General features: G+C 32.8%; 1 protein-coding gene and 1 long non-coding RNA gene across 2 annotated transcripts in view; one reads left to right on the forward strand and one right to left on the reverse strand.

The window, feature by feature from the left end:
• Positions 1 to 3082: 3082 nt before the first annotated feature.
• Positions 3083 to 26009, forward strand: part of LOC140751128 (uncharacterized) — a 70932-nt gene continuing 48005 nt past the window's right edge. Inside the window, exon 1 of the mRNA XM_073084993.1 lies at positions 3083 to 3216. The gene's annotated coding sequence lies outside the window, so the exon portion shown is untranslated. The remainder of the gene's footprint in view (positions 3217 to 26009) is intronic.
• LOC140750978 (uncharacterized) lies at positions 13206 to 13752 on the reverse strand. Its single transcript, XR_012103260.1, has 2 exons — positions 13602 to 13752; positions 13206 to 13306 (listed from the first exon to the last, which is right to left on the reverse strand). It is a non-coding gene; the product is annotated as an uncharacterized LOC140750978 (long non-coding RNA).

A 26009-nucleotide genomic window follows, 5' to 3' on the forward strand; every position in this document is an offset into this window, starting at 1 on the left:
AGGTGGACTGTTTGCTCGTCTGCTACTCCTATATTATAAAAAAATTATCTATGTCTAGCAGCTTATTGTCCACAGTCAATCTATTTATGGTTCAAACTGTGATCTATCTTTGGAAAATTAATATTATGAACCAAAACCAAATATTGAGCATTTTGAGTTAAACTTATGTTGAGTTGGAGTTGAATTTGTACCAGTCTGGAAATCACCGTAATTACAAAACTTGTTCGAGTACATGTTGTGTTTTGCGTAACTTTAGCACATTTGTTAAGCAAAGAGATAAGATTGTTCTTGGTACTGTTAAGAAGTTATATTATAATTCTGAATAGAATAGAATCTTTTATTTATTTATAAGTTGTTGAACATTTTTTTAACAACAAGGACCGTCAAGGATCTTCAAAATGATATCTCTTCTAGCAACCTTCAGATTGGAATATTTTTGTGATTATTTTGACAATTACAGAGTTCAATGTACATTATGTCAATTTAGAGGGCGTTGGTAAGTATGGGTACATCTGATGCTACTGGTCTTCACCACTCCTTTTATTTGACGACCCGCGTGGCGGAGCGGTCACCATACCGATCTGACGCGCAGAGGGTCCCGGTTGCGATCCCCGGGAGACAAATATCTAAATGACGAATTTAGGTTTCTGTTTCTGGTTCTGGGTGTTAGTGTATTTGTCTCTATGTGTGTCCATAGCATCCACGGCATAGGGAATCCTAGTGTGCGGCTGTGAGTGTAGAAAGCATCTTGTTATGGTAACTGCGTTATGGACATCACATAACTCACATAATAATCATAACCATAGTATATAAAATTAGCTGACCCGGCAAACGTCGTGTTGCCATATACATAAAAAAATGTTAAGGGAGAACAACCCTTATCACTTAGGGGTATAAAAAATGGTAGTAGCCGATTCTCAGACCTACTGAATATGCATATAAAATTTGGTGAAAATCGGAAAAGCCGTTTCGGGGGAGTACGGTAACTTACATTGTGACAAGAGAATTTTATATATTAAATAACCTTGGTAATTTTTGGTATGATATTATCATCAATATATATTATCATCATTATGTATATTGTATATTTTATGTAATTTGGACGTCAATTATTGTTATTTTTAAGCTACACTAACGCATTAGGATTTTTAACACGCTTTTATTTTCCTGTAATGTTAGATGAGACCCGTGCCCAGTACTGGGATAGTAATCATATCACGACATTTAATTACCGACCGAAGTGGTGGAGTGGTCCCTATACTACTCGGATAAGCAAAGGGTATCGGGTTCGAACCCAGGCCAAGCAAAATTCTGATTGGTATTCCGGATCTATCTTTATCTTTACTTTTATCTTCTACTAACTCATTACGATTTCCTTTCTCTCTTAAGAATGAAATGGATATCTCACTGAACAATGTGGTCAAGCGCAGTTAAGCATATCTGGATAACACTCAGGCAAATAACAAGAATTATTATATTCCAATTTTTTTTTATAATATAGTAGTAGCAGACGAGGATGCAGTCCACCTGATGGTAAGTGGCTACTGCCGCCCATGGACATCTGTATTCTGTAATCAACCCCAGATTAGATTAGATATTCCTACCTGAGGTTGGCCACAGATGCGCCGCTACCCCTGAGGACTAAGCTGGAACGCCTCAAAAAAGTCTATCTCCCTTACCACACCCTTCAAACCGGAACACAGCAGCGCCTAACATTGCTGTTATTAGGTAGAAATAGGTGTGGCGGCGGTGCCGCCGGAGTCGAACCACAAAGGGTTCTACCACCTTCAAAATTCCAAATACACTCAGAAAAATATGCATAAAACATGATTTTCCTTATAGAATGACAGGATAACATCAGCTGATTCTCTTTTCTACACGTATTTTCGTTAATATTGTAGAGTACCAATTTTTTAACAAATTTTTACATTTTCCTTGTGTCTGAAGGGCGAAAACAACCCTTAGTGTGAGTATGTTGAGAAATAATAACCGATTCAAAAGTCACGGAATACGTATATTTTATCTTTTCTTAAAAGATCCTTGTCTTTATGAATGTAATACATATCGCGCTCACAAAAAAATAAAAAACAAAATATTTCTTCAAAGTAAATATTTTGAAGAACTTTTTAGAACGTAATAACTGAATAGGGCGGTTCGTATATGCGAAATATAAAACATCCTTTCAAACAATACACGAAAGAAGCAATTCCTGCTTTTTTCATTGCAACAGCAAATATTGGACATAAAGTGTCCGCATCGAGATTCATTATTAATTAAAGTTTCGTAAGGTGATCTTTGAGAATCCAATGTAAAATACTCGTGCAAAGATTTATTTTCAGGAGCTCAATGCAAAAACTAGGGCTAAGGTTTTACTTTAAGGAGTACAAAGATTCAACATAAAGTGTCCGCATCTCCCTTCACTATTAATTAAGATTTTGTAAGGTGACCTTTGAGGACTTATTGAGCACTTATTCGTGCAAAGATTTATTTTGAGAATTTCAGTACCTACAAACAGTTAAGGATTAATCTTAAGGATTCCAAAGATTCGACATAAAGTGTCCGCGTCTCGCTGCATTATTAAATAATGTTTCGTACGTGACCTTTGAGGACTTAATTTTAATTATTTGTGCGAGAATTTACTGTAAGAATCTTAATACAATCAGTTAAGGATTAACTTTAAGGAGTGCAAAGATTCGACATAAAGTATCCGCGTCATGATTCATTATTAAAGTTTCGTTAAGCTGTCCCTTGAAGACTTCATGTTAATTATTCCTACAAAGATTTATTTTATTATTAACTTTAAGGAGTGCAAAGATTCGACATAAAGTGTGCGCGTCACGATTCGTTATTAATTAAAATTTCGTAAGGTGACCTTTAAGGTCTTAATGTTAACAATTCGTACAAATACATACTCGTATTTTAAGAATCACAGTACAAACAGTTAAGGATTAACCCTAAGGATTGCAAAGATTCGACATAAAGTGTCCGCGTCACGATTCGTTATTAATTAAGGTTTCGTAAGGTGTCGAGGTCCAGTGGCTGTGACGCAGGCTCCTGCAGAGGCAGTATCCGCCCAGACGCCGACGGGGCAGCTCGCGCCCGCCCAACGCGCGAACGCTCACGATTCGAATTCGTAAATCACTGTTTCTTTTCTAAGTGACTTGTTTATTTATTGTTTGTGTTCTCTTATTTAAGTTGGCTGGATTAATGGAATTGGTATGAAATATTAATTGTTTTAACTTTCGTACGAAACTTAATAAATGCTAATCCCAAAATAATTGTCTGTCAATACGTGCTTGACAAATATTGGTAATTCAAATGGAATTTAATTCTCGTTTATTAATGAAATGTAAATATTAATTCGATTCGAGAAATGTCTAAGCTGTAATTATGAAGAAACGGTAGAAAAGTTTCAAGCACGTTTAAGTTATTTGGTTTTTAGGGCAGCTTTACAGGATGAGGCTTACAGCGGTTTTCGATGTTCTTTTTGCTTATTTACGTACTGGAAGGACCTAGTTTTCGCAAAAGATTTTCTTCCGTGAACCAGATACTGTATGTAAAATTGTATTCGTATTTATAGTTTTTGTTTTTCTAATTTTGAACTCAATTAAATAATAGACGTAAAGTTGTTGAGAGATATGTGCAACGTCAGTTAAGGGTTATCTTCAAGTGAATTCTATAAAATATTAACCCCTTACGTAAGCGTTTAATGATATACGCAGTGAATGGTTAAACCTCAGCTATGTACCAGTAAAACCCACTAAAATTGCGACCACAACGCTTGCATGATTCATGAATATATTCTGCCAATTACTGATTTAGTATCTAAATTTCAGGGCTGCCGCATTTTGTCAATGTTTCCAAATGCTTACCAATACCATTACCAGGTTACCATTTTATTATATGCACTAAGCATATAATAAAATGGTAACCTAGACAATTTTACAAAGAATATTCGAAATTCTCGTGTGATTATTCTCTTCTTTTCCAACTTGCGAGGAGTTTATATATTATTGATATTTAAACGCTTCCATAAATGTAAATATATTTTTTAAAATACCTTTGTATTTATATGTCCAGCATTGGGAATGCCACACACTGAGAGGAGAAATGCATACTAGATTTGGGTCAAAATCTACCGCTCTAGCCAAGTGTATTGGTTTTATTTCAACGTTTTTATTTTGTGTATTGTCATCAGTAATTTGACCCGTAGGCATAGTGGTCAACATATTAAATTTAAATAGAGAGGGATCTAAATTCAATCCCCAGCCACGCGTCTAATCGATGACTTCCTATTTCAATTATACGTTTGGGTTTTGTGTACTTGTATATTGTGTATTTGTATATGCATCCAGATTAAAGTATGCAGCCACACATACTGTCGTCTTGCCGCCCGTAATCCTAGAAGCCCACTTTTAGTCACTTCTTAAAACAAATAGAGGAGACCTACTTTAATACTACACGGACAGCCACCCTGACACTACATAAAGTAGCAAACGAAAACGCACCCTATCTTACCATCGTATGCGGCTGCTACCGCCCAAGGACATCTATAATTAATCCCAGATAAGATTACATTTCTAACACCACCAATACGTTGCTACCCCTGAGGACTAAGTCTCGAATGTCTTAGAAAATACGTTTCTCTTACCACCAACTTGGCATAAGAGCTGTTATTAGGCAATAGTAGGTGTGGCAGTTAACGTGTGAGTCAAATAAAAAAATGTGAGCCATCACGGGACGCCTGGCAGATGTGAAACATCGACATTATTTTGTAAAAGTAATATGCAGAAAAGAACATATTGTGATAGGAACTAAATATGTCATAATGATAAAATAAAATATTACGATTTTTTTCCAGATAACGATGACTATTTATTGAATAGACATTTATTTTCATTAAATACAAAAATTTACGAATTTATTTCAAATCGTGACTACTTAATTCGTTTAATCAGTGACTTCGGTAATAGTTATATTCGATGTTGCCTCTGAGGACGGTATTACTGTGACAATTGGTCGATGGTAACTGAAGTATGTTACAACTGAAGTATGTAACAAAAGTATTGGACATAACATTATCAAGATATTATTTTGAATTTTAAGCCTCAAAATGCCTTCTTGTGCAATGCGTAAATGCAAAAAATATGCTCGAAAAAGAAACAAGATTCATGGAATCACCTATCACACGTAAATAAAGAGAAATTATTAAATTTTGTTTATTTTTCGTGTTCGATCCGCCATGATTACGTGAGTAACCAGAAAGAGACAAAGTATGTTTTTGTCAATGAAAGTGATAAAGACGCAAAATGCATGGTCATAGATCAACAGAACAGAAGTGACATTTTATTGAAGCTCACGATGTTCATATGTCGTATGTTATAGTTTAAGATCCCACTGCTTAATTTTTATATTAGTGTGTTTTTAGTCAAAATATAACTTTTTATAGTTTATTTTAATAAAATAAAAGCGATATATGGGAAATTCTGTATCCTAATCTCTAAATTTTCTTCGATACCTGTGGTAAATAATAAAAAAAATTACATAAAATTTATATAGGATAGTATACGGTATTTTAAAATTTCTTTAATTGAATAAATTAACCTAAACATAATTTAATAAACAATCTTTGTATAGCCAGAAATTAATCCTCAAAAAGACCACGGTAAGATTCGAATCTTATATATAAAATTCGCATGTCACGATGTTAGTTACTTTACTCCTGCGAAACGGCTTTACTGATTTTCATCAAAATTTATATGCATATTCAGTAAGTCTGAGAATTGGCTACTATCTATTTTTCATATCTCTTAAGTGATAAGGGTTGTTCACCCTTAACATTTTTTTTATTTATATGGCAACACAATGTTTGCTGGGTCAGCTAGTACATAACATTTATAAAATGTACACAACTTTGCAATTAATGGTCGTGTGTAAAATAAAACTGAAAATAATAAACATAAATTAGTAAAGATACTTCGCCGCCTTGAAATTGAATGAAGCCACAAACGGCTTATTAGTAAGTTCTTTTTTTTAATTCTTGACAAATAAAAACATTTTTAGAGAAAATTTACAAATAAATAACTAATACTGCGTAATTTACATAATAAATAAATAATTATTTCAAATATTTTAGGGACATTTTAGCACGGAGACGTGGCAAAACTTTTTTACGCAACTATTTCAATTCTCAAAACTGGGTACATTTTCTTGTTAGGAGTGAGTAATCTTTACTAATCTATGATAATAAATATAAACAATTTTTAAATCGTATATTTTAAACCAGTCGATACATCTGTATAGATACATTCTTTCAAATTACATATTTATATAATAATAATTTATTTAGTTAAACTGTACTATAACATTTCTACTTAAACGATGTACTAAAACTATTATCGACAGTTTTGGACATTTTTTACCTTCTGTTCCATTATTTCATTGTCTTTGACAAGCATGCGTGTCAATGGGAAAACCACCATACGTCCCGTTTTTAACGGGACAGTCCCTTTTTTCGATGCTTCGTGCCGTTGTCTCCGAAATGAACCGTTGCCATTGTCAATTAAGTAACAGTAAATATTATAATTATGAAAAAAACATGGGGTGCTCCATTTATCAGTTTTCATAAAGCGCCCCACATTTTTTGCACAATTATACTATTTACTTTTCCTTAAATGATTCCTAGATTGAAAATTATTTTCTACTTTTTAGTTAATTTTATCATAAAATCGTGTTTTTTATTATTTTTAACTATATTTTTTCAAGTAAAAAGTATTTGACATAAAAAAATCGATGTCCCGTTTTGACTGAAGTAATCATTGGTCACTATATTCCATTGTCAATATTTACGTTTGCGTACACTTAAAACGCAAGGTCAAACACTAGTTGTCTTTTTTTATCATATTGTTCTAATAGCTCTGTCCCTTATAGAACATTTGTCTATGTAGTTAAAGGTAAACGTCGCCACGCCAGAAATCTTTTTTACGTGCGGCTATAGATGTTTCACATCAAAAAGCGCTTAAAAACAAACGGTTTAAATATACAAAGCATATATTTTAAAAATCCTTCGTAAATAGTTTTTATATTTAGATCGCTACTAGATAGAATTAATGTAGCTAAGGATGAGTTGCTAATTATATTATTCCTTCGTATTCTCCCACGACGGAGCGATTTGAACTTTATTACTTTGTAATATCCGTTTCTTTTTGTAGACTTTGTAATTAATTTTGGTTTCGATTTCTAAATAGATTATTGTTATTTGATATTGAATAGATTATTGTGTTTTTTATAATATAGGAGTAGCAGACGAGCACGCAATCCATCTGATGGTAAGTGGCTACTGCCATCAATGGACATCTGTAATCAATCCCAGATAGGATTAGATATTCCTACCTGAGGTCGGCCATAGATGCGCCGCTACCCCACAGGACTGAGCTAGAACGCCTCGGACAAGTATATCTCCCTTACCGCACCCTTCAAATCAGAACACAGCAGCGTTCAACACTGCTGTTATTAGGCAGAAATAGGTGTGGCGGTGGTGCCGCCGGAGTCGAATCACAAAGGGTTCTACTACTATTAAAATGGTACTAAGGTTAGCGCATTTTTTACGTTCCGGTGGAAGTGTGTGGATGCTGACTGACTTGCATATGAGACGACCTTTTTAGTCCCTCGCAACGGATCTGTTATCAGCTTCATGTACAGAAGTAAATCCGTGTTGAGTTGGATATAGATATCTATGGGAAGCGGTGGCCGCTTACAATTGGGTGGAAAGTATGCTCCTTTGCTGGTTTTATCATAAATTAATTAAATCATTTGCTAGTTTAATCATTAATCGTTTAATTAATTAAAGTTTTAATCGTTTATTCGAGGACTCTATATATTTATAATTACAGTTACTAAAAATAATAAATTTCACTATAAATAAAAAGAAAATTACTTATTTACTTTCGTCGGTAGCTCTTGGACCCAAAAAAAAAACATAACATGTATACAAAAATGAAAAACAAAAATATAAAAACAAAAACACTCAAAAAATTAATCATCATAAATACAAAAACATGTATCGCATATAAAATTACTACTTAGAAGAAATCCATTATAGAGAAAGATAGATAAACATTAGATTCTGCTTAAGTATTAGTAGATGTGACATTTAGAACTCTAGAGAAAAGTTCACTGCACTTGCAATCATACTAACCTTATAACGAGAAACAGGGGTATATGCTCTTTTTTAATGTCAAAGGTAATGTTGACGCTAATACGCTAATGGCTCTAGGGGGAAAATGCATATAACCCGATGGGCTAAGTGGGCGAATGGTAAGACTGACCAATTTTGTGATTCCGAAAACAATCTTTAAGTCTCGTTAAAACATAAAAAAACAAATTGATGAAAAAAATTCGCCATATTTCATTATACGCACTAGAGCTAAACATAAAGTAGAATTTGACGACCCGCGTGGCGTAGCAAAGGGTCCCGGGTTCGATCCCCGGCCAGATAGATATCTAAATGATGAATTTAGATTTCTGTTTCTGGGTCTGGGTGATTGTTCATTTGTCTATGCGTGTGTCCATGGCACCCACGACACAGGGAATCCTAGTGTGGGGCTGTGAGTGTAGAAAGCGTTTAATTAAAGCAGAACCCTCGCGGGTCGATTTCACTTTCGCTATACCGCTTTTTGCTCTATAATATTGTAACACTGATTTTCGTACATACCTATATATATTCGCAGCGATATTTAAATTTTCGTTTCTGGGCCTTCGCTTGCTCGAACTAGATACCACGTAACATAAATAACATTATTATCTAAAATCTAAAAACTACACTATAACAAACTAAAAAGTATTGTTGCAATAGCTTAAAGTTCATGGCGAAATTACTAGAATTTTGCCATGAACTTCAAGCTATTAACGGCAAAAAGCGGTCTAATTTACCGTAGCCACTAAAACAACCCATCATAATTACAGAAACCGAGACACTAACAAATAATAGCTTCATACGGAAAACGCAAAGTAGAAGCGGCTTTAAGCCGACACTGAGCCGGAAACGCATTAGGACTAGCCATAAAAATTCCTGGCATTCACTCACAAGTGCTGAAACGGCGGTACATAGCGTAGAGAAATATATGTACATACATTTGGTATCATTTGAGGATAATGCTGGCTTAAGTTGGTTGATGACCCTTAGACTAGAGTTCAAATATTCCAGTTTATATTTGTAGATACTGTTGGGTTAAGTTGGTTGATGACCTTTAGTTGGTTTAACTATTCTCTCACCGATTAACCTTAGGAAAGTGTAAAGAAACATTTTTGGCAATAGTTAAGATAATCCTTATTAAACGCTGTACATATGTATTATTCTGTCTTTGGTGACTTTTGTTTCGTCTATTCGATAATAGATGATATCGCTGATATTTCAGACATTTTTTAATACTGCGAACTCTGTCTCGCGGATTTCCCTATTTTTAAAAGTGTAAATTTTCGTGAGATTTTGTAGGTTTTTTCCTAGGAACCCTAATTCTTCTTCTAAATAAAAAATATCCTACTTAAGTAACGTTAAGTAACGTTTTTAATAACATGCTTCTAGAAGCTACAATGTAAGTCTGTAAAGAGACATAAAAAATCAAATATATGACAAATATTTTCTAAAAAATATGTATAAATAGACAAGATCTATAATCACGCGGAAAATAGATAAAAATATTAATATAAGGAAAAAGGAATAAAAAAGAAAACAAAAAGAGAGAGCAATCTACACAAATACTGAAGATCACGTTATAAGCGAAAGTATATATTTGAAGCACTTCTTGAAAGGGTAACGGACTGAACAGAGGCTCTTGTTAAAGCTATTCTTGCATTGCCATTAATATGCCATGATATTACAACAAGAGGAAAGTGAAACGGGTATTAATTACATAAGCTCCATTGCCGGTTCATTACGAGGTTTATTATGCAAGTGTACTAACAGTGCCCTACGGTCGTTTCTGGCGATAATGTCTCTCAGAACAATGACATTGCGAAAAATTTGTAATCCAAATACGCTCTCTATTTCGGAAACATTCAGCATTTTTTTGATAATGATGACATTGTAAAAAATAAAGTGGCTATTTCTAAAGACTACATTGATTTTATGACATTCGGCTAGATTGTTGAAATGCTTCTAGAAGCCATAATGTAAAGTAAATTTGTAAAATTACATAAAAATAAATATATGGTAGATAATAAATATATAACCATATTGTGAATACATGAAAATGTTTATAAGATGAAGAAGAATAAAACCGAAAACAAAAAGAGAAAGCGATTTATCATAGAACGCAAGAAATAGTTGTAAGAGAAGGTATATTTGAAGCACTACTTGAAAGGATAACGGACTTAACAGTTTCTTGTTAAAGCTATTTCTGTATTGTGTATTTCATTAATAAAACGGGTATTAATTACATAAGCTCCATTGCCGGTTCATTACGAGGTTTATTATGTAAGTGTACTAACAGTGCCCTACAGTCGTTGCCTGGCGATAATGTCTCCCGAAACAATGACATTCCGGAAAATTTGTAATCCAAATACATTCTCTATTTCGGAAACATTCAGCATTTTTTATAGTGAAGACATTGTATAAAATAAAGAGGCTATCTCTAAAGATTATATATTTTAGATATAATATTCGGCTAGATTGAGGAAATGCTTAAGTTATACTAAATCGTAAAGTGACATGGGGTTTAAATGTAGTTTAAAAATAAATTATACTGTAAAATAATATACATTTTGTTTTAAATATAATAAAATAAATGAATACAATAAATCTATAATCGTACAGTAAATACATAAAATGTGTATATAAAAAGAAGACGAATTAAAGCCGAAACAAAGAAAGAAAGAGAGCAATTTATACTAAATCGAGGAAATTGTTAAAAGGGAAGATATATTTGAAGCAGTACTTGAAAGGATAACGGACTTAACAGAAGCTCTACTTAAACCTATTTTTGTATTATATTTCATTATTTAACCATATTATTATAATAAGAGAAAAATGAAACGGGTATTCATTACATAAGCTCCATTGCCGGTTCATTACGAGTTTTATTATGTAAGTGTACTAACAGTGCCCTAAAGTCGTTGCCTGGCGATAATGTCTCACGAAACAATGACATTCCGGAAAATTTGTAATCCAAATACATTCTCTATTTCGGAAACATTCAGCGTTTTTTGAAAGTGATGACACTGTATAAAATAGAGGGGGTATTTCTGAAGACTTCATTTATTTTAAATATGACATTCGGCTAGATTGTTCAAATGCGTCTAGAAGCCATAATATAAATGAAATCTGTAAAATAACATACAATAAATATATGGTAGTAATAAATCTAAAACCATATAGTGAATACATGAAAATGTTTATAAGGTGAAGAAGAATAAAACCGAAAACAAAAAGGAAGCGCGATCATAAAACGCAAAAAATCGTTGTAAGAGAAGGTATATTTGAAGCACTACTTGAAAGGATAACGGACTTAACAGTTTCTTGTTAAAGCTATTTATGTATTGTGTATTCCATTAATAAAACGGGTATTAATTACATAAGCTCCATTGCCGGTTCATTACGAGGTTTATTATGTAAGTGTACTAACAGTGCCCTACGATCGTTTCTGGCGATAATGTCTCCCGAAACAATGACATTGCAGAAAATTTGTAATCAAAATACATTCTCTATTTCGGAAACATTCAGCATTTTTTGAGAGTGATGACATTGTATAAAATAAAGTGAATACTTCTAAAGACTACATTTATTTTAAGACATTCGGCTAGATTGTTGAAATGCTTCTAGAAGTCATAATTTATATCAAATCTATAAAGTGGCATAAAAATAAAATATATGATCAAAAAATAATAAATCTATAATCATACAGTAAAAACTTTAAAGAAATATTTTTGAACTAAAACTGAAGATTTTTTATAAGCTAAGCACTTGTCATGCTTATTGTATATTTGAAACACTTCTTGAAAGGGTAATGGACTTAACAGCGCCTCTTGTTAAAGCTATTTTTGTATTGCCATTAATATGCCATATTATTATAACAAGAGGAAAGTTAAATTGGTATAAATTCTATAAGCTCCATTGCCGGTTCATTACGAGGTTTATTATGTAGGGGCCGTATTAATAAACAGATCTCAAGTTTGAGATCTAACTCAAGTGCCATCTTAAGTTCGTTATCGTATTAATAAACAAAACTTAAGTGCCAAACATTAAACGCGCTCTCACTTGAGATCTGTCATCGCATTCGCTAATTAATAAATCAAACTCACTCTCAAGTAGCCTCTTGAGATGCGTTCTGAGATGCTATTAGCTGAGTGTAGTCGGACCTTGACTTGAGTCGACGTTTACGTATCGCCGAGAAATGGATTTTGTAAATATTTTAGACGAAATAGATTATTACGATTATTATGAATGATTACGATAATATCGATGATCGCTTTAGTTCTCGGTTACCGAAAATTTATTTAAGGGACGCTCAAAATCCTTTTTAAATGCCTATAAATAAATTTCAAAAAAGGTATAGATTCTATTTACACTTCTCTTTCACAGTATCACTCATTTTTATATTAATTTATATCTTGATTCAACTTCATAATTTAGCTATTAGGATTTAAATTTTTATGTTGTATTTTTTTAATTGAATGGATTTTTTTTAATTAATTGTGATGAAATTATTTTATTTTTTATTCTTTCTCACGTTTTATCCAGGATTGGTTGATTTAATTAAGATTGCAATTGTAATTAATATATATTTTTTTTATAATATAAGAGTAGCAGACGAGCATGCAGTCCACCTGATGGTAAGTGGCTACTGCCGCCCATGGACATCTGTAATCAACCCCAGATAGGATTAAATATTCCTACCTGAGGTCGGCCACAGATGCGCTGCTACCCCTGAGGACTAAGCTGGAACGCCTCGAAAAAGTCTGTCTCCCTTACCACACCCTTCAAACCGGAACACAGCAGCGCCTAACACCGCTGTTATTAGGTAGACATAGGGGTGGCGGTGGTGCCGCCTGGGTCGAACTACAAAGGGTTCTACCACCTTCAAAATATATTTAAACTCTTAAAGTATACTTCTGTAATGTATTTTTTTGTATATCTTATTATTCAATACATACAAAGTTTAACCAAATGTGTAAGGTAAGGCTGGTATGTGTCAAAAATAATACAAATATAATTTTAACAATATATTACACAAAACTGTTTCTAGTATTACAATTATAAAAAATAGTTCCTTTTCAAAGTACATTTAAATTTTAAATTACTCAGCTTTACCTGAAAGAGAAAAACCAGAAATGCTTTATAATATAACCTAATTATATAAAATAGGAAACTTATTAAATTCTATTATTCCAAATGTATTCTTCAATTCATTCAATTCATAATATAGTTCTAAAAAAATGAAATTCCTTATAATATAATCTTTTATATTAAATAGGAGATTTATTATTACTTAAAATGTAACTCTAAATTATAATACCAAATATAGGTTTTAAAATATATACCTATTGTATCTTCTCTGTTTTTATTTAATATAATAATAATGTTATAAGTAAATTACAGCTAATACCTAATAAAATCAAAAGCTTTTCTTTTTTTTCTAACATTGAGGCAGCAGGCGGAGGCAAAGATGGTGAACAGGGTGGAGTGCTAGGCTTGATTATAACTTTCTCCTTTTCTTGTGTATCATTAGGCGCGGTGTACAGTCATTTCTAAAATAAAAAAAATAATATTAGTAATGCAGTCTGAAATATTACTAATTATTGTATAACATTAACTAACGCATAGCTAACTATATTTAGATATGTAGATGCAGTACTTCAAATAGTTAGATATGTAGAGTAACTTTTAAAACATTTAAAATACATACCTGATACAGTGTCGGAATCATCATCATCAGCACTAACAAGGAGCCCTGGAGTCAGCTACGAAAACATCTGGATTCATTTCTGCGTCACTGGTAGAAGGGCCGCCTCGATTTGACAATGTTTTCACATTGTTGTTGCTTTAGGTCATCCACAACCGCATTAGTTGTTTACTCGTATCCTACAACATTATCATAAATATAAAATCATGCCATTTTTATCAAATACAAGTCATTTGTATGTATAAGTTTCTGTTCATTCTAAATTAATAAGATTATAGTAGCTCTGTAGGGAAGTTAACCTATACTACAGGTTTTTTACCCAATTTAGGCAGCTGACGATACTGAATTAAAATAAAAGATTATTATAAAGACTACTCCGAGAAGATTGCAATTGTACTGATGCTTCATGAAATAAAGAATTATTATTATTTGGTTTAAGGTTATTGATAAACATGAAAAATATATAAGTACTTACTTGACGGGGTATGTGGGAGGCTCCCACTGGGAGCTGGCATTATATTCACTAGCAATTTTATACCATGCAGAGTTCTTCTGTTGCGAATAATATCCGTCAATTTTAATACACTCCACTACACTATTCTATGAAAACGTTTTTTCCACTTCACTGAATATGTGTTTCTTATTCATTTCCATAATAAAACAGTCCAACTAATGTAAATACAGCTAAATATTTCGCATTTCACAACCAACTTATAACAAATAACAATGGAACAAAAGTAAACAAACTAATGACGCGACGCGTTTTGTTCACAGTAACAGTATTTGAAATCGAACTCGTAATATTTTTTCCGAAAAATATTGGACGTGAAATCATTTACTTTTTATTTAGTATACGATTTAAAAAGGATTTGTCATTTTTATAAATATATTTAATGAGATATTTCACTACATTAAACATTTTATTTCATTAGCAAAGGAGCGGAACCGAAACGCTGCATGACGTGATTGTAATGTTCAACTCTCATTCATTCATAGCTGTCATTTAAAAAAATATTTTTAATCTGTTCTACTGTTTCGAATGAGATGCTTCTCTTGAGACCGGTATCAAATGCTACGCACTTGATACTCATTTATTAATTAGCGACGCTCTCAAGTCGCTGATAGCAACTTAAGAGCGACTCAGTTGATACGAACTTAAGATTGATATTGAGATCCATCTATTAATACGGCCCTAAGTGTACTAACAGTGCCCTACGGTCGTTGTCTAGCGATAATGTCGCTCGGAACAATGACATTGCGGAAAATTTGTATTCCGAACACATGCTCCATATTTCCGATATATTCCGTAAATTTTGAGATTGACTGTATTGCATGAACTATGTTGTCTAATTCTAAAATACATTATAACATTGGGTGAAAATTATTGTTGAAACACTTCTAGAAGTCATAATACAAACCATATATGTAAATTGAATCACAGTGGATTTTAAGGTGCTGTTAATTGATAAATAATATTGATATAAGTCTTTTAATTTAGAAACAAATATGTTAGTAGAGTCTGAACATAGCTCTGTATGAATTATAATAAATCCTTGAAATTGGGTTGGTCGGCATTTAACAATTTTATCCACGAAGTGGAATTAAATTATGATATTGACTCTAGTAACAATTTGATTTATTTATTGTTAATTAGAACGATACATGAATCACTTACACTAATTAACATTTCTAATTCAATGTCATAATATAGAGGACTTAATTATTAAATAAAATAAAACATTTATATAACAGCTGAAAGTAAAATTGTAACATTTAAGAATTAATAAGAAATAACAACAATAATTAAATAATCTATGTCAATAAGAAATTCAATTTTACATAGAAAAACAACTGAGAAGAAAGTTAGAATTTATCTGTAAACTTAAGGCAGACACTAAAAACTTCCTGCCATCTAAATTGATGATTGATCCATTGATGAATATATTTGTCTGTTAGCTTCACTTGGAATATTTTTTTGTTATTTCTTTGATGGGTTTATGTGTACTATAAAGACACCGATTGCCCCAAACTAATCTAAGAAACGTCAAAGAAGAGATAGCGAATACATCTCCGCAGAATCCATAACACGAATCAAGGAAGCCGGCAGATGTTTACAATAGCTCGATTTCGTAAAGTGCTTCGGTCCTGTATTAAGGAAGTTAGTCACAAATAGCGATTTCCAAAACGCTCTTATTAAAAATCGCTCTATGTATATGGGAAATAATATCAGTATACTTCGCTAAATCAGATCATTCCTTATTACATTATATATTCCTTATTCCTTATTATGTTATTCCTTATTCCTTATTATAGATTTTACTTTTTAGAATCAATAGAAAATTATGGACACTACATAATTAGGTTGTTCCAAACTTATACCCATAAAATCAACTTTTGCCAGAAAGCAGTAGACACAAATAAATTAGAGATAAATAAAGTTATTTGTCACGTAAAAAGCTACTGTATTTTTTTTTTTGGATAAGATATGAAAGATATGCAAAGTTTTATCTTACTAAAAGTTTTCTTAAAACATACTCCTATGAAAAATACCTTTAAGTAGTCATTTCTATTGTAAGCCAGTACGTAGTTAAATACATAGTTACTATATCTATTGCAAATTTATATGTTACATCTTATATTTTGTTACTGAGCTAAATATAAATATGAAGCTTACACGCTATTTTTGAACTGAAGCCTTAACTTTCTATTTCCGGCGTGTAGGGCGGCCGGATGTGATGTCAATGTTTGCGAGGTCGACTTTTTCGTTTCTCGTTATCACAAAATGGAAGAAAATATTTTCAAAAAATATATTCTATATTAGTGTTAGGATTAAATAAGATAGAAATATGTATTAAGTTTTGTCAAAGAATTTCGTGGTTCGACTCAAAGGGCATCGCCGTCACATCGAATTCTACCTAATAATACTAGTGTTAAGAACTGCTTTGTTCTTATTGGAAAGGTATTTAGGACAGACACTTATACAAACTTACTCCTTTATAGCAATGTAGGGTAATAACATGGAGTTTGTGTCATTTAATACAGAATAATCTGCAAGATCATAAATTACTTCTATATTAACCACAGAAATAATAAAAAAAATTCGTCAGTTTAAGATATAGTCTACGTTACTTTTATGATTTAGACAAACCCTTTTTTTTTGTTTACGAGGGGGAAACCTTCAAAAGGTACCCGACGACGTGGGAGCGACGCCGAGTTATGTGGGATTTTTACCGCACTAAAACCCCCCCGGTGGACGTCCTCAACGCTTGTTGGAGAACTCCTGGATCTCCGAAGGAACACAACCGGAGTCCTCCAAGCGCGATGCCCCGATCGGGTTCTGCCCTAGGGGAGCACTTTTGGCTCCTCCCACACCATCTGGTGTTTACGACGGTATGCGACCACACATACCGCCGTCCTTCTCGGGATGATTTAGACAAACCCAACGACATCTATCATGTAAAAGTCCGTCTAGGCGTTTGGGCTACAAGGCGTGCTAAAGAATAAGACATACATACATATGCTCGAAAAACATTCCTCTCCGTAGTCATAGATTAGTAAAGATACTTCGCCGCCTTGACATTGAATGAAGCCACGAAACGGCTGATTTGTCAGTTATTGTTTGAATTCGTGACAAATTAAAATCATTTTTACAGAAAATTTACTAATAAATAACTAATACTGCGTAATTTACATAATAAATAAATAAGTATTTTATATATTTTAGGGACATTTTAGCACAGAGACATAGCAATTTGTTTTACATTTTCTTGTTAGGAGTAAGTAAACTTTACTAATCTATGTTCGTAGTCTGGTAAAACTTAAAAAATAATATCGTAACAATATTTTTATTTACACCGTGTAAGTCTAAGAAAAAACTGTAGTTATTTAAATTACGTAACTATTTGGTAGGCTTCTACGCACAATATTTACTGGTAATTTATTCAATGTTAAACGATCTACCCCGAAATCCTCTTCTTGAATATATTAACACCTAAATGTCTGAAATTTGGGTAAAGTCCTTTTTGAGATTTATTGCCTAACGAAACATAAAATATATATATTTACCAATATATTTCAAATAACATTAACGTATTTTTGTACGAAAATCCTGAGTGAATACTTTTGCAATTTATACTCTTTCGTCATAGATTAGTAAAGATACTTCGCCGCCTTGAAATTGAATGAAGCCACAAACGGCTTATTATAGTAAGTTCTTTTTTTGAATTCTTGACAAATAAAAACATTTTTAGACAAAAATAATAAATAACTAATACTGCGCAATTTACATAATAAATAAATATTTTTTTCAAATATTTTAGGGACATTTTAGCACGGAGAAGTGGCACTACTTTTTTACGCAACTATTTCAATTCTCAAAACTGGGTACATTTTCTTGTTAGGAGTGAGTAATCTTTACTAATCTATGTCTTACGTATTATACTTACTTAATAACATTAACAGGTTCTATTACGAGATTTTGAACTATGAACTGGTAGATTGGACTAAGGAGAATATTTTGGATGTAGTCTGATGACATAGGATCATTACAATAAGCATTCGTTTTTAATACGTGTGTTACCGAAATTTGGGAACACACAGCGTGCTTCTTGTTATTACACACCTCAAACAATCGGTTGCATTTCACATCAGTTTTCTTATTCAGGACATTATTTAGTCCACCAAGTCTATGTTATTTTTAGCTCATCTGTGAAATATTGGCCCGTTTTTGCTACCCAAACCACATAAAATAACAATATTTCTCCGTACGATAAACCTATGTGAATTAGTCCAAAAAGTGGAAAGGTTTTGTGACTTAAATCCGTTTGTAGTACATAGCGACAAGAAATAACCGCTCGATAAGTGGGCCAATGTGCTCTTTAGAGGTTTTATTCCTGATTTAGGATAAACGAAACGTTACAAATGGCGCATGAAGGGGAAAACAAAAAGCCGGAAAGGAAATATCCACATAATTCGGTTCAGACACATTTCTAACTGATTTCGTAACCGGATAGGAAAAAACTTTCATTGTTTTTTAACTAGTTATTACATAGAAATTTTTCCATATTCATATTTAGAATTAATTTTATTTTTTCAATTCTTCAAAATATATGAACATTAAAATATGTTTCTCAAAATTTAATTTTATGCATTAAAGGGAACACAATATTATGATCGGTATAAAAACAATGAATTAAAATTATAGAAATATATTTTGAAAAAAGGGAATACAGTAATAATATTATGAAAGCAAAAAAAAATTGACTAAAAGTTCGATTCTTATATGCAAAACGAAAAGCTAAGTGAGTAGTTGATAAGTGGGCCAAGGCAGCCATCGCGGGTCTAATCCTGTGGTTGTGGGGGCGTGACGAGACCATTACATAGATTTATCTATGTGCCTAGTATGGGATCAATCAGACCAAGGACCAAGATACCCTTGGTCGCAACCGACCGTGTGGCGGTTTATGGTAAAGAAATATATCTATGAAATTGGTCTGTTTTATGGTTTCGTAAAAATATTTAAAAATCAAACGTCAAGAGTTTCGTTGTGCTCATTTATTTCCGAATAACATAAAAACAAGAAAAGAAAATCAATGACATTATTTTTAAAAGTCAAGGACAATTACACCATAGACAATATGTTCAGAACAGTCTGCCTATAGACAAATACATCGTTTATTTGGTCTTCCATGCATTATGAATGTTACAATGATGAATGTAATATAATCAAGTTATACACAAGTTATCTGTTATACAACTTGTTACTATAACCGCAGATTGAAATTAGGTTTATAATCCACTTTGTGTTTCAGTTATTATTAATTAGCGAACATACGAAAATTACTTCTGATTTGGACAATAATCAGCTATCAATGATAAATTTGTATTATAGTCTGTGTTTTTGTTTTTGTATTTGTTTTGTGTTGTATTGTATTTATGTTTGTGAACTCTTGTACGTGTTTAGGGCACCTATGACAAAGAAATCCTGATGGGGAGCATTCGTGTAAAAAGCGTCAAAGCATATACAAGCTCGTATATTCTAATTTATGAGAACTTCAACATCTTAAATGTAAACACAGCATTATTCCACATTCTTGAACGCCAAGCAAATTGTCATAGTTACGAATACTGTAAATGAGGCCAAACTCCGTTTACGAGGAGGTCCCTGATCCCGGATCGCGACCGCAACATTACAAGGGATTGTAGTATTTGCCCTTAAGTTGGCTTACACAAAGTTAGTGTTTAAAGCCAAGATAATATGACTGTGCTAACAAGATTGCGAACTAACTACGCGTCGCCTTTTATAAAACTTTGATTTGCTTTAATACATTTGTTAAAATTAGACGTAAAGTCGGACTTCGGACTAGTGAAGAATTATTAGTCATTATAAAAAATAGACACCCTGTATTATTACGTTATCTGACCGTGTTGCTTATAAGGTACAAACTCTGAGAAGTGAGATGACAAATTAAAAGAAAAGGTTCATTTTTGAGAAAACACATTTTTTTCACACATGCCCAATGTTCATACTAAACATTTTTTGATTTTCAAATTAATCACAACTGACTTGCGACATATTTTTAACGTGCTTTCTTAGATAGCATGTTTTTATCCATTAAACGGATGCATGAAGGTTAGCCCTAATTCGGATATGCTACTGCATGCACGTACATACACACATGTATCTGGATACAAGACATGACGCGTGTATCACTGTTTCAGGTACATCTCCTATATGGAGTTAATGACATGAGTTCATAGATGTGACCACTATTTATTTATTTATTATTAATTGGTCACTAACATACTGTTCACTTTTACATAATTACATACATTATTGAATAATCTCTACATGCTAAGTGGCAGTACAATTATTAGTGACGACATCATGCCAAACATCGCAAGTAAGAATATGATAATTAATCTACAATTGCATGTCATAATTCAATAGTATTAAAATAAGACAATATTTAAATTATGATGAAATTAGAAAACATGCACGATGCATGCAACTATGCAAGATGACTGCCTTATTTGCTATTTTATTATAAAAAATATTACGCATATAAAGCTATTATCTGCGTATTATTACATCCAAGTTTTTTATCTGAATTCAAATAGTTTTTCTATTTGATCATAGCAGAGCAAATCAGAAATCCATTGCATTAGCGGTTCTTTTTTCAAATGCCCTGAATTTCGCTAGCGGAGTTTCAGAAAAAGCCTCCAGGGATTCGTTCGTTATCAGTTCATCTACTACTTTCAGGTGCTTGGCTTGGGTCCAAGGGGTATGTTCTGGATAGCGAAAAATGCAGTTTCTAAACGTTTACGAGTTTCAACCCTATTGCTCTCATAAAGAGGTCTTTCTTTGGATTAGTGAAGTTTTTGAACTTTCATAATATAATGCTTATTTCGTATTTGGTTTATTTAATTTCGTGCATTTGGCGTTCGATGTGATCGTTGATAGCATAGTGGATTGAAACGATTGTCTACCTTTTAATTTGGAGATCGACTCCCATACACGCCACTGATTTTTCAAAGTTATGGGCGTATTAGGAAATAGTTATTCGAAATTAATTATTACTTTGTGAGCGAAGTAAAACATCGTGAGATAACCTAAATACCTGAGAGGAGAGTTCTTTCAAAAGTTTTCAAATATGTAAAACTTTTGAAAGCCTACACTAAGCGTGGTGGAATATGATTTAACCTTTTTCTTTCTGAGAGATGACCCGTGTCCAGAAGTGAGACGGTAATAGACCAAAAGACGTCCAAACATAAATTTGCAGCACTAATCTCTTGTTGTCAACTTATCTTAACTTTCCCGTTATGGCAGACCCTCTTCCGTCTTAGAAAAGATATATATCTTTCGAGGGACAGAACATGTCCGTGATACCACAAAATGGATGTCATGTACCCGAAACAGATTATCTCGGTTAGTTTTGGTACAAATATTTATTATATCTCACTTTACTAAGTCACAGAAGAGCAAGAATAATTAGAACAATTATACGAACTTTTATTTCTAATTACATTTAATTCTTATTAAATACCATATTTGGTTATTGACATTTTATGGACCTAGAATAATTTTGAATTTAATGTAATATGAAAATTAGATAATGATTATATAATAATCAATTATGACTGACGTAAGTAACGATATATCTACTTAGTTATAAATCTACCAATTAATTGTAAATTTATTATAATTGACTATTATTATTTATTTATTAATGTAATGCAATTATTTTTTCCTACTCTAACGCATTAGGTATAAACCGGTAATATAAATATGACATATTTACCGCTAAGGTAAATATGATTTAAGTAAATAAATAAACAAGTAAATGTACTCTAGAACTTAAGTGTTAATTACTTTTGAATAAATATTATTAGGAACTTGTTTTAATGTATGAAATACTAGCTGACGCGGCAAACTTTGTACCGCCTCAAAATCAATTTATCAAATATATTTTATATAAAATATAGCCCATATTACTCGTGGATAATGTAGCTTTCGAATGGTGAAAGAATTTTTAAAATCGGTCCAGTAGTTTTTGTGCCTATTCATTACAATCAAACAAACAAACAAAGTTTTCCTCTTTAAAATATTAGTATAGATGTAACGTGTTGTAGTAACATGATGCGACCGTCTTAATTCTAAAGTGTACCACCGCATTAGTAAGATTCCAGTAAAACCCCTGTTCTATAGGGAGTCACATGTCCTGAATGTGGTAGAACCTTTTGTGGTTCGACTCCGGCAGCACCACCGCCACACCTATTTCTGCCTAATAATAGCAATGTTAACCGCTGCTGTGATCTGTTTTGAAGGGTGTGGTAAGGGAGACATTCTTTTCCGAAGCGTTCCAACTTAGTCCTCAGGGATAGCGGCGCATCTGTGGCCGACCTCAGGTAGGAATATCTAATCCTACCTGGGGTTGATTACAGATGTCCATGGGCGGCAGTAGCCACTTACCATCAGGTGGACTGCATGCTCGTCTGCTACTCCTATATTATAAAAAAAATGTCCATGGATGGCAGTGACCACTTACCTACCATCAGATAAACTGCATGTCCGTTTGCTACTTCAGTCTTATAAAAAATATTTAGTCACTATTTAATTAAATTGTGCTTTCTACTTTTACTATGAATTTACTTTTCTAAAGCAATACTCCATTCGTGAGGAATATTTAATGCAATTAATTTAATAGTGTTGCAATGAAGTTTGCACAGATTTACTCTCTTTAACGGGGATTTTAATTGGAAAATATTAGATATTGGAATTAATAGAAAATATTAGACATTTCATAAGATCACTGTGAACAAAGCGAGGCTTCTTAACAATTTCAAATTAGGTACATAAATTACAACGTAAAGAACTATTTTTTTTAGATTGTATAAATTTATTAAGTGAAAAATATTAACAATTATAATACAGAAAATTAAAAATAATAATTTAAACTAGATATAAATATAAACTTATTTACAAAATTTACATATATACAAAAATGAAAAACAAAAATATAAAAACAAAAACACTACCATAAAAAATTGTCAAAATCACAAACTATTTAAATAGCAAATCTTGCAGAATATTTTGACAGAAGTGCTCTAGGGGAAAAATAATACGCGAATATTTGACTTACGGCTGTTAAAATTCCATGTACGTAAATCCTTGAAAGTTGCAATAAAATGCCACAGTTTCGCGGATATGTATGAAATATGCGATCAAATATAACGCTATTTTTGTACAAGGCACAATTGTTGCTATTGTTTCGTCATTTACATATTTGATATCAAGGTAGGGTTGACAACCACTTATTGGCGTTTTTTGAATAATAAACATAAATATTATTTTGTCCGTATTATGGGGATAACAGTTTTATACTACCTTTACAGAATCAAATTTTTTTCCCTACATGCTAGTACTACGATCACATGTAAAGGCGTCTACAAAAGTCCCATTACATACAACAGAAATTATGATGTCTGGCTGACCGGGGATCGAACCCGAAAAACTATGCCGGGGAGATGTTGTCTTGAGCGTTACGCAATTGTTCGTACGCGTTTAATTTTCCGTAATAAAACAATTACAAATAAAAATTTAATTTTTGTAAGAAAATTTAATGCTGGAGCTTCTCTATAACGTTTTTAATTATATGAAACGTCTACTAATCCGAACGCAGAACTTAGAATAGTTTAAACCCTTTTCATGCCAAAAGAAGTACTTGTGGCTCGGCAAAGGTAACTTTACTTCAGTACACTACAGCCCTACTCAGCCCACGTATTCTTCCGTATTTTAGTATTTATTCAGCCAGTGAAAACAGCGCGTTCACGTCCAAATGTTTGTTTAAACCTTTCACTAAATTCAACAGCAAACTGACGTTTTTGTCTAATTTACTGAATTTAACATTTCGTTTGAGGTAAATTACTTGTGTTAAATGGGGCAAAAGGTAAATTTCACCAACAAGGTAAATTTCGCCAACTCAAAGTATATCTTCAGAGGTTATTTAAACTATGTCCAGTATTTAGGGTTTGGATTCATCAGAAGGGATTGAATTCAGTTCTATAATAGACTTCAGAAACACTAGTGAGGTTTTACGTAACCGGCAAAGCTCACAGACCTGAATAGTTCAACTAAGAGTATAATCGAAATAGAGGCCTAAGTTTTTCTTGAGGAAGAAGACGGAGTGATGGAATCGCTCTAGAATACCGGCCTAATAAGATTTAGATTGACTTTCACTAATTGACGATAACTGCTATTATAGCTTTTTAAGGGCTTCCAATCTATAATTGTAGAAATACTAGCTATCCCGGCAAACGTTGTGTTGCCATATAAATAAAAAAATGTTAAGGGTGAACAACCCTTATCATTTAGTGGTATGAAAAATATATAGTAGCCGATTCTCAAACCTACTGAATATGCATATACAATTTGGTGAAAATCAGTAAAGCCGTTTCGGAGGAGTACGGTAGCTAACATTGTGACACGCGAATTTTATATCCTTACTAATATTATAAATCCGAAAGTAACTCTGTCTGTCTGTCTGTCTGTCTGTCTGGTTGTCTTTTCTTCACGCCTAAACCACTGAACCGATTTTAATGAAATTTTGTACAAAGATAGTCTGAGACCCAAGAACGGACATAGGATAGTTTTTATCCCGGAAATCCCACGGGAACTAGGGATGGCGATCTAAGATCGATTAATCGGAGAATCGATCTTTTGGACCAAAAAGTCGATTATTTTAATCGATATCCTTACTAATATTATAAATGCGAAGTTAACTCTGTCTGTCTGTATGTCTCTTCTTCACGCCTAAACCACTGAATCGATTTTAATGAAATTTTGTACATAGATAGTCTGAGACCTTAGAATGGACATAGGATAGTTTTTATCCCAGATAGCGATCTTAGATCTATTAATCAGAGAATCGATCTTTTTAACGAAAAAAGGTCGATTTTTTTAATCGGTCTCCAGTAATGGATCCTACCTACGTTTGTGGGTCTTTTGGCATACTTCAAATAACCATGGGTTTAAAAATATCAATTCTTGCAATCGGAGGCGGTTGCAACATTATATTTGGTTATACAGATTTATTGGGACTATATTAGGGGTGGCGATTCTATCCGAAAAAGATCGATTTTTGAATCGATTCGAATCGAAGTGCAATAAATCGATTCACAAAAAAATCGAGGCCCTAAGAATCGTTTCTATCTTCGATCTTTTTTCGAGGATAGCGAAAAAAATAGGTTATCAGGATCAAACAAATTATGTATCCGTCAGCAAATCCTTACTTCCTTACTAATCCTTACTAATATTATAAATGTGGAAGTAACTCTGTCTGTCTGTCTCTTCTTCACGGCTAAACCACTGAACCGATTTGAATGGAATTTTGTACAAAGATAGTCTGAGACCCGAGAAAGGACATAGGATAGTTTTTATCCCGGGAATCCCACGGGAACTACGGATCGATCATCTATCTATTTATATAAAAATGAATATTTGTCTATATACATTTTATAAAATCGGAAACTATGCATTTGATCAAGTGATGATCTTTTGCACAGTTGTTGTCCAAAAGCCCACGATGGTATGGGAGTTGGTAAGACCGACAG

Source organism: Epargyreus clarus, unplaced genomic scaffold (assembly GCF_041222505.1).
Source record: "Epargyreus clarus isolate Ecla_fem2 unplaced genomic scaffold, WU_Ecla_fem_2.2 ptg000021l, whole genome shotgun sequence".
NCBI classification, from domain to species: domain Eukaryota; kingdom Metazoa; phylum Arthropoda; class Insecta; order Lepidoptera; family Hesperiidae; genus Epargyreus; species Epargyreus clarus.